The following is a 14,116-nucleotide window of genomic DNA, read 5'->3' as shown; positions in this document are numbered from 1 at the left end:
GGGATTTGAGCAAAAATTAAGCTGGGAAATGGGATTTAGGCAAAATTTTGGCTGGGAAATGGGATTTAGAACCCCCCCTTCAGGACCCTCCGACAAGTACTCTTGACGAATCGATCCAGTTCGATGGCACGTTTTAAGAACGAGGAAGGTTTATATTTTCATTTTGTGCTCGCCCTTGACTTCCGGTAATGCGGATAGACGCCGTGCGACTCGTGTCGAATCGACAAGTACTCTTGACGAATCGATCCAGTTCGATGGCACGTTTTAAGAACGAGGAAGGTTTATATTTTCATTTTGTGCTCGCCCTTGACTTCCGGTAATGCGGATAGACGCCGTGCGACTCGTGTCGAATCGACAAGTACTCTTGACGAATCGATCCAGTTCGATGGCACGTTTTAAGAACGAGGAAGGTTTATATTTTCATTTTGTGCTCGCCCTTGACTTCCGGTAATGCGGATAGACGCCGTGCGACTCGTGTCGAATCGACAAGTACTCTTGACGAATCGATCCAGTTTGGGTGTATTGGACATGGGTGTGAATTTTGACTCGGCCTTTGGGTTCGCCAAGATACTGTAAGACTCGTCAAACACAGCACTAAATAAGATATGAGGGGTGTAAGATATATTTATTTATATCTTAAGTACGACGGAATTGATACATTTGTTTGACCACCAGAAGAAAACGATCATTGCATGATATGTAATCCCTTATTACTTACCATTATTTCAGTTTATTATTATGTTTTATAATTTGATTGTTGTATTAGAACTGAAATCTTCAGGTTAAAGATAAAGTTAATAATAAAGTTCACTCTTATTTCACGCTTGCTCGGCAACATTGTTCAGATTGTTTGAGAGGTCAGAATCCGTTAGTATACATTCCTTAGTTGATTCAGTCTATGAGAAATGCACACAACATATCGTAAAATATCCGAAATATATCATGACACCTTGGAATAACATACCAGTTTTTCTGGGCCATACCTAAAATTTTGAATCACGTTTTTGTTAATCTTCCCTTGATCAGACTCGTCAGACTGATATGAAGTTACTGGCCTTAGATTGACGTTTGATAAATTGTGAACTTTTTTGTAAATTTTAGAGCCTTGTTAGAAATTATATCCAATCCAACAAACTCGGTTAACTACTAGTAATTATTGATTTATTTCAATTTATTTTCACCAACAATTGAAGTTTCCACTGGCAATGAAATTCCATTTCTAATAAATGATAATCTATTGATTGTTGCGTAAGTGTGTTTTGAAAAAACTGTTATAATCAGAGTATGTTTTGACATGTCAAGCCATCCATCACCAGTTTTATCACTGTTGCTATTATTTCATTGCTCTTGTTGGTACCGCTAATAAACACCACGTGACTACATAGGAAATAACTGTCACAAATGAACTGAAGTATGAAACGCGAGTCAGTGTAAAATTTATTGCATCTCAGTAGGCACTTTCAGTTTTCTTTTCTTCTGAGATTGCAGCTTTCACATTAACTCAGGTGCTTGGTGAAGAAGACGAAGGTCGAAGTAGCGAACTGCCGGTTCATACCGATTTTGAGAAAAAAGACAAGGTAGAAATTGAACTAATAACTTATGTCGCAACGACTTTGCATTTCAATGTCCGATTAAAGAGTCGGTCGTCTGTTGTTTATTGAGAAGACGTAACGCATGTCTTGAATGGATCTACTTCACCAAAGCAAAACTTTTAAGAAAGCTCCATTAATGCGACAGTTCCATTTTTTTTATTATTGTAGATTTTGCCGATCAAAAGCAAAGTGAGAGAAAAGAAAAACTCGCAAATCCAATCAACCAGCACCAATAACATCGGCGTCTGTTCAAGTAAGTAACACCTTTCTTTTCACTCAAGTTTTTATTTAATTGCCAAGAGAAATGAACATCTTATCTTTCCTTACAATACTAATACATTGTCAAGCAGACAGTTGACAAGAATGGACAAAATCAACAACTTGATGAACTACCAATTTCTCAGAACGTATAAATCAAAGTAAACGTATGGTAATTAGTAAGGAGAATTTAAGTTTTGAAGTGCTTAAGTGACCTACAACGTGATTGATGCATGTCTATGAGCACAAGAAACGATAATTCCATAAAATGAACGCCATCCAGGCAAAAGTCCCTAAAAGCTGTGCTTGCTTGGCAACATTGTTCAGATAGTTTGAAAAGTATTTTGATACCATTAATTGCTGAATAACAAACAAACCGTACTAAACACAGCTAGCCATCAAGGGAAAAGTCCCTAATTTTATGCTTGCTTGACAACATTGTTTAACTTTGCTTGATCATTTTAAAGGTATTTTAATTATACTTTTTGTTTTTGCGTTCTCGAACTTTCATTGACCTTCCATGGTCGTGTATTTTGAGCTATTCGCCTCCCGGCATAAAAGACGTCTATCTTTATGTTAACGAAGTTAATTTTAGCGATTTGTCATTCTTGTGGTAAACTGTTTACAATCCAACACTGACTTGGTTCTCTCAATGGTTAGATTTATTTTTGTAAGCTCTTTAACTTTTTGCGCTTTGTAATTACACTTTTTCTATATTTCAGTACGTTTTCACTGGCACAATGATTTTACATTTAAAATAACAAACCTGACGGCTTTTTAATTATTTGAGAACAAGCTCTTATCGTTGGAGTATGTTTTGATATGTCAAGCCACTCGTCACAAAAGCTGTCATTTTACGTTATCATAAGGACCGCCAATATAGGTCACATGACTAACACCGGGATAAACATTTAAAAGTGAACTGAAGTGTAACAGTGTGAGTCGGTGTAAAATTTATCGCTTCTCTTGCACTTTCAGTTTTCATTTCTTTTGACGGTGAAGCTGACACATTCGCTCAGGTGCAAAGAAGTGTGAAGAAGAGGAAGACAGAAGGTAATAAGACGGTGTTAATTTGGGTTTAAACAACAGAATATAGAAACTATTTAATTACGTTTACAATATGACAACAATTTTGCATTTTTATGTCGGAATGATGTGTTGCATGTATGGTGGTTATGTTAAAGACATTTAGCATGCCATGGATGAATTTACTTCTTTAAAGGATAATTCTTAGAGAATTGTATTGCCATGACTATAACAATTGTTCTATTTATTGCAGATGTTGCCGATCAAAAGCAAAGTGAAAGAAGAGTAAAACTAACAAAACCAATCAACCAGTACCAACATCAGCGTATGTTCAAGTAAGTGTACACCTTTACTTTCACCCAAGTCTATATTTAAATTGTCAAGAGAAATGAACATCTTCACTTTCCTTACAAAACCAAAACATTGTCAAGCAGACAGGTGACAAGGACGACGAAATTCAGCATACTACAACAAGAGCGTACTGTGTTGATCCACCACTAGATTCTTAGAAAGTACCTTATAAAAGTGAATGTATGGTGATTAGTTAGGAGAATTTAAGTTTTGAAGGACTTGAAGTGCTAAAGCAAAAAAAAGTGCTAAAGTGACATACATTGTGATTGATGCATCAGGGAACGCGCAGGAAGAATTTTTGAGTGCGGATGCTAAAGTCGATCCGGAGGCATGCTCCCTACAAGAGCAGAGCAAGAACCCCGTGCGCGGTTAAAAAGCAAATCTCCCTCATATTAAAATCGATTTCCCTCCTTTTAGATGCTTAAAAAGGAGGGAAATCGATTCTCTTTGTGACAGGGTGCTAAATTTAGTTAAAGGGAAATTTCTAAAATTCTAGATGTTTAGTTGACCTTCTAAGGGAAGGACTATTATTTTTCTGGATGGAGGGTATGAAAAATATTGAAATAAGTTGTTTACAGGGCCTAAAAAGACAAAATAAATTGCTTGCAAACACGACGTGTATAAAAAAAGTTTGTGTTTTGAAAAAATGTTTGCAGAGGGAAGTTTTTCATACCCCCCCCCCTTTTCCAGGAAAATAATGGTCCGTCCCTGTTATGTTTTTTCTGTCTCGTGTTTACCTTGTGATTACCAGTCACTCATTGTTCGTTATCATGAGGAGATTACATGATGAACATAACGCTTTACTCACACGTTTTAACTTTGATTTCATTTGTTTTGTGTTTAAAACTATGCGCCGCCAAAACGAACTTCAGGACCTTTACTGAGATTTCCTTGAAATCAACAGACATTTACAATGTGACTACTACAACCAAGGCCACCTGACAAAATTTTGCGCAAATTGATAAATGAAAAACTCGGACACTTAAAATTGATTTCCAACAAATTATCAATCCAAGCCAGCTGCTCACTGCAGAAGCAATAATTTTATGATCTTTTTAATCGTTTTTCAAAACACTCAAACACTCTTGGTCAATTTGAAAAGAATTTGTTTGGATAGCATTGGTCGGAGTAGTTGCATAGACGTACGAGGTGGGGAGGACGGGGGGCAAGGGGGGGCTGCAGCCCCCCAAGGACCGAATTTTTCGGACAAAATGCTTGGAATTCGCGCAACAGGCCTAGAGAAAAAAAAAAAACAGAAAATAAGCCGACAAATCTCAGCGTTACATTCAAAACCTAACGCTTTTGACTCTAATGTTAAATTCTAAGCGCTAGCTCAAATTTTTCAACGAAATGTTTAAACCCATTTACCCTGAATGTTTTATACGCTTTTGTATAACTTTCAAGTGGGGCAAAACCAATGTAAATTGGCCCCCCCAAAATACTTGAATTTTTGCTGCACTAGAGTGGATAAACAAAATATTTCCGAAGAAAAAGGATACAGTACATTGACATCTTCGGGTAATACCGCGAAATTAATTAAAGAACTATCGTTTTCTTTAAGCAAGCAAGCAAGGTTTGTACACAAATATTTTAATGCACGTTTTGTTGTCCATTTTTTTATATGCCTCTTTTTGCGGCTTTCGGCACATGTCAGTTTTTAGTGTAGTGTTTGAACTACACTAATGCGGTAGATTGTTTGGGAGGTGAAAAGTGCTAACGGGATAACGCTAGCTGTAAACAATTCCAAGCATGCCATTCATTTCAAAAGATCGGCTTTCAAATAGCCTGCGTTGTTGCAGCCAGACGTTTCACCAAATCCTTACTGCCAGGCTACATTCAAGAGATCGTGTTTGATTATATGCAAGATTTAAATCCTCGCGTTTCCAGGTATGAATTGCAAGAATTACTTGTCTTTTGCCGAAAAACTGAGAAACAGCAAATACATGTCAAAAAGCAAGTTTCTTTGATTTGTCAAACATGCATGAAAGCGAATGTTTCCGAATTTATATTTAAGCGACATGACCTTTTCCCAACATCAACAATCCGTCACGCAAATTGAACATTTATCAAGTATTTCCTTACATGAATGAAACTTTTGTTTGAGAGCGGAATATTTTCTCAGAAGAAAGTTTTCAGACCGTCGGACATTATAACAAGTGTGCGGTGTGCAATCTTCGTAGTGCAAAAACCAATACTTTCACTGCTAATTCCATCTGTTGAAAAAAAAAACATTTACCGCAGTTTTCTGTTTTTTAACGTGGGAACTGTGGCTTCATTGTGAACTAAGGAACGGTTATATAGGTTTGGCTTCGTCAGTTGGAAGAGCTAAATCAAGCTTAAGGGCCGAAAATTTCGAAGTCCACTTTGACTGGTTTGTCAACTATTGTTATTCAACTGAAGAGAAATAGTTATTGACATATTGTATTGCCCATCTTTTCGATTTTCATTGTGATTTTCTTGTCCGTGACATTGTTTTGCTTTTGGATTTTCGGACAGTCTGTAGTTAACATAAGTTAGTAAGCGGAGGAGGGAAATAAGCGAAAATTTCGCATATTGTGATTATAACGACAATTAAACTGTAATCACTACATTTCGAAATAAAACACGATGTAAATTTTATTGTCATCAACAGTAAGTAAATTCAACTTAACGTCGTGTCCAAGGGAGGACTATGTTGTGTTTCATTTTTTTATGGTCTAAACGGTAACCGCTTCGGCTTGAAAGAGGTGTCAATCTTAGTTGCTACATGTATTTCAAACACTACACTCTCCGATTGGAGCACTCGGTTTTTTTTTGTTTTTTGGGCGGGGGGGGGGGGGGGGGGGCAATAAGATCTCTGACCCTCAGGTCCGAGGGTGCCCGTACGCCTATGAGTAGTTGCACTTTAAAGTTTTTAAATTTAAGGAGTTCGAATTGTTTATACTTTCATGCTTTATTTTTACGCCGTTTTATGTCTAAAACATATTAAAACATAGTCGCTTAAACTCGAACACTAGTTTATTACAATGTTTTGCCAGATAAATGTTCCGTTGATACCTAGACCTTCGATCCTGTTCGACTACCCATCGATTATGGACGATCGGGTGTACTATCTGATCATTGTTGTTGAAAATAAGCCTTGTAAATAGTTATTTTAAACAAAAGCAAATATTATAGATAAAAAAGCATTTTTTGTCTTGTTTTCATGTTTACAGGTTGCCCTACCGCTAAATTTACAGATCAAAAGACGTTATTTTGGAACCACAAGTTACAGTAAGTATTAACAACTTATTATAATGGCTGCTGTAGATCAGGAAAACATTAATCTTGAATGAAAATGTGAACTCGAGTTAAGCTCAAATGTTTTCTTGGAAGTAGACTGTTATTCTATCTCATCCGTTATCGACGTTATCGTGCAATTGGAATTTTTAGCTTCTTTGGCGAGCTTCTTTCGCAGCACCCAAATTGAAGAAAACCCCAGCATTATCACAAACCGAACTAAATGTTTTTCGTAGAAAAACAGCAGCTGGAATACGAATGCTAATCCTTTAAGAACAGTCCGGCTATCAACATAGAGATTCTCCCAACTGGTCTTCATACATTTCTTATAGTAGCGGTTGGGAGAATTTGTCTCAATGTCAATATTTTTTTTGGTCATTATTTCTTTATTTTTTCATATTTGCGTAGTTGATTTGGCATTGTTGCGTTGAGGAGAAATATGATTTAAACACTGTTCAGTATAAGAAGATTAAATAAACGGCAAGCAATGCATGCAGAAGCAATGACGTTTGACAAGGGGGTCTTTAAAGGAAATTTGTCGGAAAATTAACGGAAATAAAAGTAGCTGACCACTTCTGAGCTGTGTTGAATGACAGTTCAACAAAAGTTGCGTTATCTTGTAGCGTGACATCTGATAAGCGATATGCGATAGAAAAGGTCAAATACCATATTTATTCCATTAACGCCTCCCTCGAATAAACGCCGCATTTAAGGGCAGAAATGTTAATAAACGTTTTTTCGAATAATAGACTCAAAAAGCAAATGCAGTAATAATCAAGTTTGAGCAAGCCTGAAATTTTTTCCTTGATTATAATGTTTTAAGATATTAAAAATGACTTTTTAGACAAGCACTAAAAAAGGTTTCTGTTTTTAAGTTTCAAATGCTCAGTTACTATACTAGTGTTTGCAAGAAATAAATTAAATGTGAATAAAACGCCGCACTAGAATCAGGAAAAATTTAATAAACGCCGCGGCGTTTAATCGAGTAAATACAATAGTCTTGTAATATTTACACCGGTGCTTTGTATTTTGTATTAAAATACAAAGCACCGGTGTAACAGAAATTTTTATTTTCTTTTTCGGTGTAACAGAAATTTTTATTTTCTTTTTTTCTGTTTACGAAATCTAAAACAACTCATTAAATGCAATGTCTCTTTCGTTTATACTTTGAATTAGTCCTTCTAAGTTGAGTTCTAACTGCCAGGGAGTATTTTGCTTGTGTTCTACCCAATGCTTCGTCTTCTATTCGGTTTTGATCGGTCGAACACGCGAAACAGACTGAAACAGACGTCCAGACAGATCGGGTCCACTCGCACGGTGACATTAAGCGTTGACTTACGTCATCGCTTCAAAATGTTAACCGACTGCGAAGCGAAGCATTACGAAACGCTTTTGTCATATTTGCTTATTTTTCTGATGATAGGAACACCAAAACTAAACAGCATGCATGCTACGAAGTACCTGAAGTAGAGCTCCACACATCGCCAAACGTAAACCCCGGGCCAAACGAGGATGAGAGCTGATGAGAGTTCAAACTCTCACTCTCGTTTGGCATGGAACTCTCATGCACTCTCATCGACTCTCATGCGCTCTCATCAACTTGGAACGTGCTTAAATTTTTTGTGACAGTCGATGAGAGTTTGACGGACTCTCGTTCTCGTTTGACCCGAGTTGATAATAGTTGATGAGACGAAAACTCTCATTCTCGTTTGGCCCGAGCTTAATAGTTTCATCTCAAGCTGTTTCATATAAGCTTACGTTTAAAGCAAATAAAGCAATGGTAAACAAAGCAAAAAAGGAGGTAAATCGATTCTCATTTTGAGAGGTTGCTGCCACAATTAGCTGGAAGCTTTTCGTATTACACGGTGGGCACAGAATGACTCAAAATCGCTCATGTTCGCCATTCATTTTGTTCAGCGGTTACGCTCGGTATCACAGGTAACCAAAGCGTACTATAAGAGCTTGTATGGATTTGAAATAAAGTTGATTAGTCTTGGAGGTCAAATTAAATTTGTTGGAATTATGGGCTGGATTGACAGGTTTGCTTGCGGTAGCTCAACTTCATTTTGCTTGCGGTTAGATCCGCCCCTGTTTGCTTGCAGTTAGCTCCACTTCGGTTTGCTTGCGGTTAGATTCACCCCAGTTTGCTTGCGGTTAGTTCCATCCCAGTTTGCTTGCGGTTAGCTTTCATTTGTTGGTTGGAGCAACACTATCATACAGTGATAAATTCATGCTTATAGCATATAGACTTTAAAAAATTGGATTTTTTGGTCATTGTGGCGTAACAAACGTAAAAAGCAGCCTTGAGTGGCTCGCATGGCTCGCTGGCTTGCAGATTTATAAAACTCCTCGAGCTAATTGGTAATTTCTGAATTTTGGCATTTGACCACATTTCACGAAAAAAGTGAACGAAGATAATACGAAGGTCCGTTTTCAAAAAAAAAAACAACAACAACAAAGATTTGCAAAAAATTGTGACGAAAACGAAGATCGTGGGTACCCATAGAGAGGTTCATCAGTTAATTTAAAAAAATACCCGGTTGTGCTGTTTAATTAAATAACAAGCTTCCAGTGCGAATTATTTAAGTGCACAGTAATTTCAATTTTGAAGAATTACCTTATTATAGGAATTTAACGCCTGTGTTTCTTTGTTTCTTTGCTGCATTTTTCCCCAAGTAATTTTTTTTTTTGTAATTTGTTTATTTTTTTTTCAGCATTTTACAACACTTTACGTTACTTACAATACATTACTTACACTGACTTACTTACAATACACTCCAGTTACAATACCTAGCTTACAAGACGAGGAAAAAAACATGAGAAAGTAGTATAAAAAGTATTAATTAGTTAATTAATTTAAGCTACGCGAGACAGAGGGGTACGTATGCTGGTGGACTATATATTATAAATCAATATATGGCAAAAGTTTTTCCCATTTCTGAAAATGTTTTGTTAGCTTGTTCCGCTTTGCGGCTATCTTTTTTTCTACTTGGCAGACCTCCCGGGTCTTGGCTCTATAAACTCGTAAGGAGGGATTCACAGAATTCAATTTACACTTATAGATATAAAATTTAGCTATTAGTATCAGATGGTTTAAAATAATAAAGTCTTCCTCCGTATTGAACACTCCAAAAAAGATGTCTGTTATTGTAAATGATTGAGACTTAATCTTACATTCACCAAGCCAGGAACAGAAAGCTTCCCAGAAAGTCTTTGTCACTTCGCAATAGAAAAATAAATGTTCGAAGGATTCAATCTCTCGTTTACAAAAGGTACATAAAGGCGAGTCCTTCATTTTCAATCTAGACAGTTTTTCATTTGTAAATACTATATTATTCAATACTTTATATTGGAATTCTCGAATTTTAGTTTCAATCGTGACGGTAAACGGCAAGGAGTATATTTTCTTCCAGTCAAACGGAAATTGAGGAAATTTTTTTGAGCCGTTGGAGGCACTTGTTTTTTACTCTTAAACGCATTGTAAAGCCAATTGGACGAAAGTTTGGATAAAGCTACCTCCGAATTATCCATCCTTAAATAAATTGTGTCATCAATATGTGAAGGGAGGTGCTGTGTACTTTGTCTAATGATCTGTCTCCATTCAAAAGGGATTGCGTCAACGATGCTAATTAATTTAAAATGTTCTATTGGAGATAGATTTGCATTTAACACCTTAACCCCCTTGAGGAAGATTCCAGTGTCGGAAAGAAGGTCACCGATCGAGACAATTCCTTTGGAAAACAAACGCTTTTCGAAAAGCGAGAGCTTTTGAACCGTAATATTTTTATTATTCCAAATAACCTGTTGAACAACGTCCTCATACGATAATATCGGCGATTGATTTAACATGGACCAAGCGTCCAGGCACTCTTTATAAAAAGCTGGAAGGCAGACAGGTAACTTTTTAGTATCAAAATTGCACTTAAGAATAACTTCTCCGCCTACCTTCGAGAGAAAGTAATTTAGTGTTATCTTCCAGGAGCTGTCATTATCCTTATCCGCAAATCTTTTTAGTATCATCACTCTCTGTGCAAAGATCATCGACTGAATGTCCAACATCTTGAGTCCACCATTTTCGATATCATTGATAAGAGCAGCACGTTTAATTTTATCATTGCCTTTCCAAATAAAACGGTAAATCAGACTGTTTATCTCTTTAATAAAATCTTCTGTAACTGTAATCAAGGACGCTTTACTTAAAACTTTTGGAATAATAAAGGATTTAACGATCTGTATTTTTCCCAATAATGTCAGCCCTCTCCATTTCCACATGTTCAAAATATCTTTGGTAGATTTGAGAATTGAATCAAAGTTCGCTTTCATTCTTAATGGCGTATTATAGTCAAAAACAATTCCCAAAATTTTAATTGAGGTTCGAACTTCATGGCGATAATTAGTTTGATCAGGACGATGTCTGCCAATGGCAAAAATTTCTGTTTTTTCGTTGTTGACCTTTAGATTTGAGCTCTAGAAAACAGCTGCAGAGTTGCCAATAAACGGTGATAGGACGCTATATCTCTCAGAAAACAAGTCATATCATCGGCAAAAAGTGTTAATTTAATTTCATTTTCCTTAACTAAAATGCCTTTAATTTCATTGTCTTCTCGAATTCGGCAAGCGAGTGTTTCAAGGGCTAAGATGAATAATAGAGGTGACAAGGGATCACCCTGTCTAACCCCACAACGGACTGGGAAAAGATCAGTAATGAAACCATTGTTTAAAACACAACTGGACACATTAGCATAAAACGTCTTGATCCACTGTAAAAAGTATGGTCCAAAGTTGAATTTTTCCAGGACTTTAAAGAGGAAAGTATGGTTTAAAGAGTCGAATGCTTTTTCGAAGTCAATTGCCATGAGAATACCCGAACAATCTGTAAATTGGGCAAATTCAAGTACATCTTCAATCGTTCGAACTCCATCTACTATTGATCTTCCTTTGATGAAGCCATTTTGGTTAGGGTGGATAAGATTCGGTAGAATTGATTCTAATCTTTTTGCAATTGCTTTAGACGCAATTTTAACATCGACATTTATCAAAGATATTGGTCTCCAGTTTTTGACGAATCGTCTCTCTTTGTCTTTCTTTTCTAATAAAGTAATCATAGCCTGTTTCTGCGAACTGGATAGTTGTCCGTGCTCGTGAGCAAAATTTAAAGCGTCGGTAAGGCACTTCCATATCAGATGCCAGAAGCCGATGTAAAACTCTACAGTCAAACCATCATTTCCTGGCGTTTTGTTGTTCTGAAAGGATTTCAATGCTTCAAAATATTCGTTGGTTGTAATTTTTTTATCCAAGAGTTCCCGCTGCTCATCACTCAACACTTTAGTATTTATATTCCTAAGGAACTGGTCAGTCGATAGATCGTCACGGTCACAAGAATCTGTATCGTAGAGATTTGCATAAAAAGTATGAATTTCTGTCATTATTTCTTTCGGATCAGTCGTACATTCCTCACTTGCTACCACCAACTTTCTAATACAGCTTTTTTTCTTTTTATAATTTTCTAAATTCAAAAAATATTTATTGCTTTTCTCTCCGTGTTCGTACCAATTTACTCTTGATCGAATTATTGCCCCTTGAGCGATGTATTCATAGTGTCGATAATATTCAGTTTGTAGAATTTCCAGATTGTTAATATTTTCTGGATTGGGATGTTCATCGCATTTTGCTGTACATTCTTTGATTTTTTCCTCTAACGCTGATAGTTTCTCCCTTCGACGTTTAGCCTTTTGTTTACTATAGGTGATTTTTTTTTTTTTGTAATTTTTTTTTTATTGCAACACACAGAAAAAAAAAATAATAATAATATAAAGCCTACTTACAGAACAAATACTTAGGTTACCTACATGACTTAACTTACAATTTACTTACATTTTTACATTTCACTGCATTAGAATTGCTTACATTCTTCACACTACTTACACTACATACATTACTCACATGCCGGTTACATTACCTAATGAACAATAAGTTATATTTGTTACGAAACATACTACATCACATTGCTTATTATAATCACTATTTAGCTCTCCCTATTTACCCTAATGGACGTATAAATAAAGGAAGAAGAATTATTTTACTAAAAAAAGATTAAGGTAAATTTTCACATCTTAGTTTATAGTCAAGTTTTGTTTTAAATTCAGCCCAGTTAAGAATTCTCTCATTAATTTTCTGAAAATGGAGGTAGTAATTTGCAAACAGGAGGCAGAAGTTAAATTTCCTTAGGGTGTTGTCCTTAGAGTGTGGTACGCCAAAGAGAAATTCATGGCTTGTAGGAGAAATAGAGGTGTTATGCATCCCATTGAACCACAGTAATACTTTGTTGTGAAAAGATATTGCTTCACTACATTCTTGAAATGTATGGAGAGCTGAATCAGGCTCACCACAATAAAAACATCTGTTGTTATGCGTAATTCCATAGAGATTGAGCTCTTTCTTTGTCACCACAATTCGATGAATTAGCTTATAATAAAATTCTCTCAATCTATTTTCTTTACAAATATGTTTTACTCTGGTGAAGATTTGACGCCAAGGCAAGGCTGCCGGAGCAAGGTCACGCTCCCATTTCAATGGACCGGTGGCTTGAGTCTTATTGTTATGAAGAAAAAGCCAATAGAAATCTTTGGATTTGAGTTTTAATAGGTCTATAGTTAATTGGGGCGATAGCTGAAACAACTTAGCGCCGGTTAGAAAATCGACATTTGGTCTGACCCGGCCCTTGGCTTTTTCAAGTAGGGCTTTTGGTATTGCGGATATTACTTGGAAGTATTGAAGAAAGTTGCACTGTATTCCATATCGTTGTTTAAACTGTTCAAATGGCAAATATCTCCCATTATTATCAATGACATCTTGCAAAGTAAGGGCACCCTTATCAACCCAGTCTTGATAGAAAAAAGTCTTACCGTCAATTTGGATCTCTTTGTTATTAAAGAGAATCATCTCCTGTTCCTCGCCCGTGTTGTGAATGTTTCTAAGTTCTAGAAAGAATTGCAAAATTTGTTTGTAGAAGAGCGGGGTATCTAGGTTCTTAAGGAATTTTGCGTCATAATTTGAGTGTAATAGAAAATTAAGACCCCCGTATCTTTTGAAATAATTATTAGGGATTATTGCCCACGTGGGGGCTTCCACATCGTCACTTTTAAGCAAGCGCGGAATCCACGCCAGACGCAGGGACTTAAACATAGTTTCAACATTCGTTACCCTTAGCCCACCATTAGGGAAGTCTTGATATAGAACCTGTCTCTTGATTTTGTCTGGTTTGTGTTTCCACAAAAATTGAAAAATGAGCGACTGGATTGCAGAGATGTATTTGCTGGGGATGTCCAACATGGACGCAGAATAAACAATCTGGGATAGTCCCAGCGTCTTTGCTATCAAGCTCCTTCCAAAAAGAGTGAGATGTCGCGAGCGCCAACCAGCTAGCTTCGTTTTTAGATTATCGATCTTCCTAGAGACATTTTTTTGCTCGTTTTTAAAACAATCATAGGAGATAAAAGTACCTAATACCTTAATCGGTTCATCGGTCCATGCGAGACCAAGAGGCTTACCACGGTAGGATCTCCAAGGCCCCAACCACATGGCTTTTGTTTTTGACTTATTTAAGCGAAGTCCTGAGATGACTCCAAAAT

General features: G+C 36.5%; 2 protein-coding genes across 2 annotated transcripts in view; both read left to right on the top strand.

Annotated features, from left to right (window-relative positions):
* The window catches only part of LOC144636251 (uncharacterized), a 90,799-nt gene that overhangs the window by 64,742 nt on the left and 11,941 nt on the right, over nucleotides 1-14,116 (top strand). The window lies entirely within an intron of this gene.
* Nucleotides 1,584-14,116, top strand: part of LOC144636241 (uncharacterized) — a 79,877-nt gene continuing 67,344 nt past the window's right edge. The window contains exons 1-3 of the mRNA XM_078495400.1: nucleotides 1,584-1,845; nucleotides 2,829-2,879; nucleotides 3,130-3,211. The gene's annotated coding sequence lies outside the window, so the exon portion shown is untranslated. The remainder of the gene's footprint in view (nucleotides 1,846-2,828; nucleotides 2,880-3,129; nucleotides 3,212-14,116) is intronic.

This window comes from Oculina patagonica, chromosome 13 (genome assembly GCF_052425735.1).
Source record: "Oculina patagonica isolate OP01 chromosome 13, crgOcupat, whole genome shotgun sequence".
In the NCBI taxonomy this organism is placed as follows: domain Eukaryota; kingdom Metazoa; phylum Cnidaria; class Anthozoa; order Scleractinia; family Oculinidae; genus Oculina; species Oculina patagonica.
Note: the sequence above shows the minus strand (reverse complement) of the source record. Positions and strands in the feature narration are given on the sequence as shown.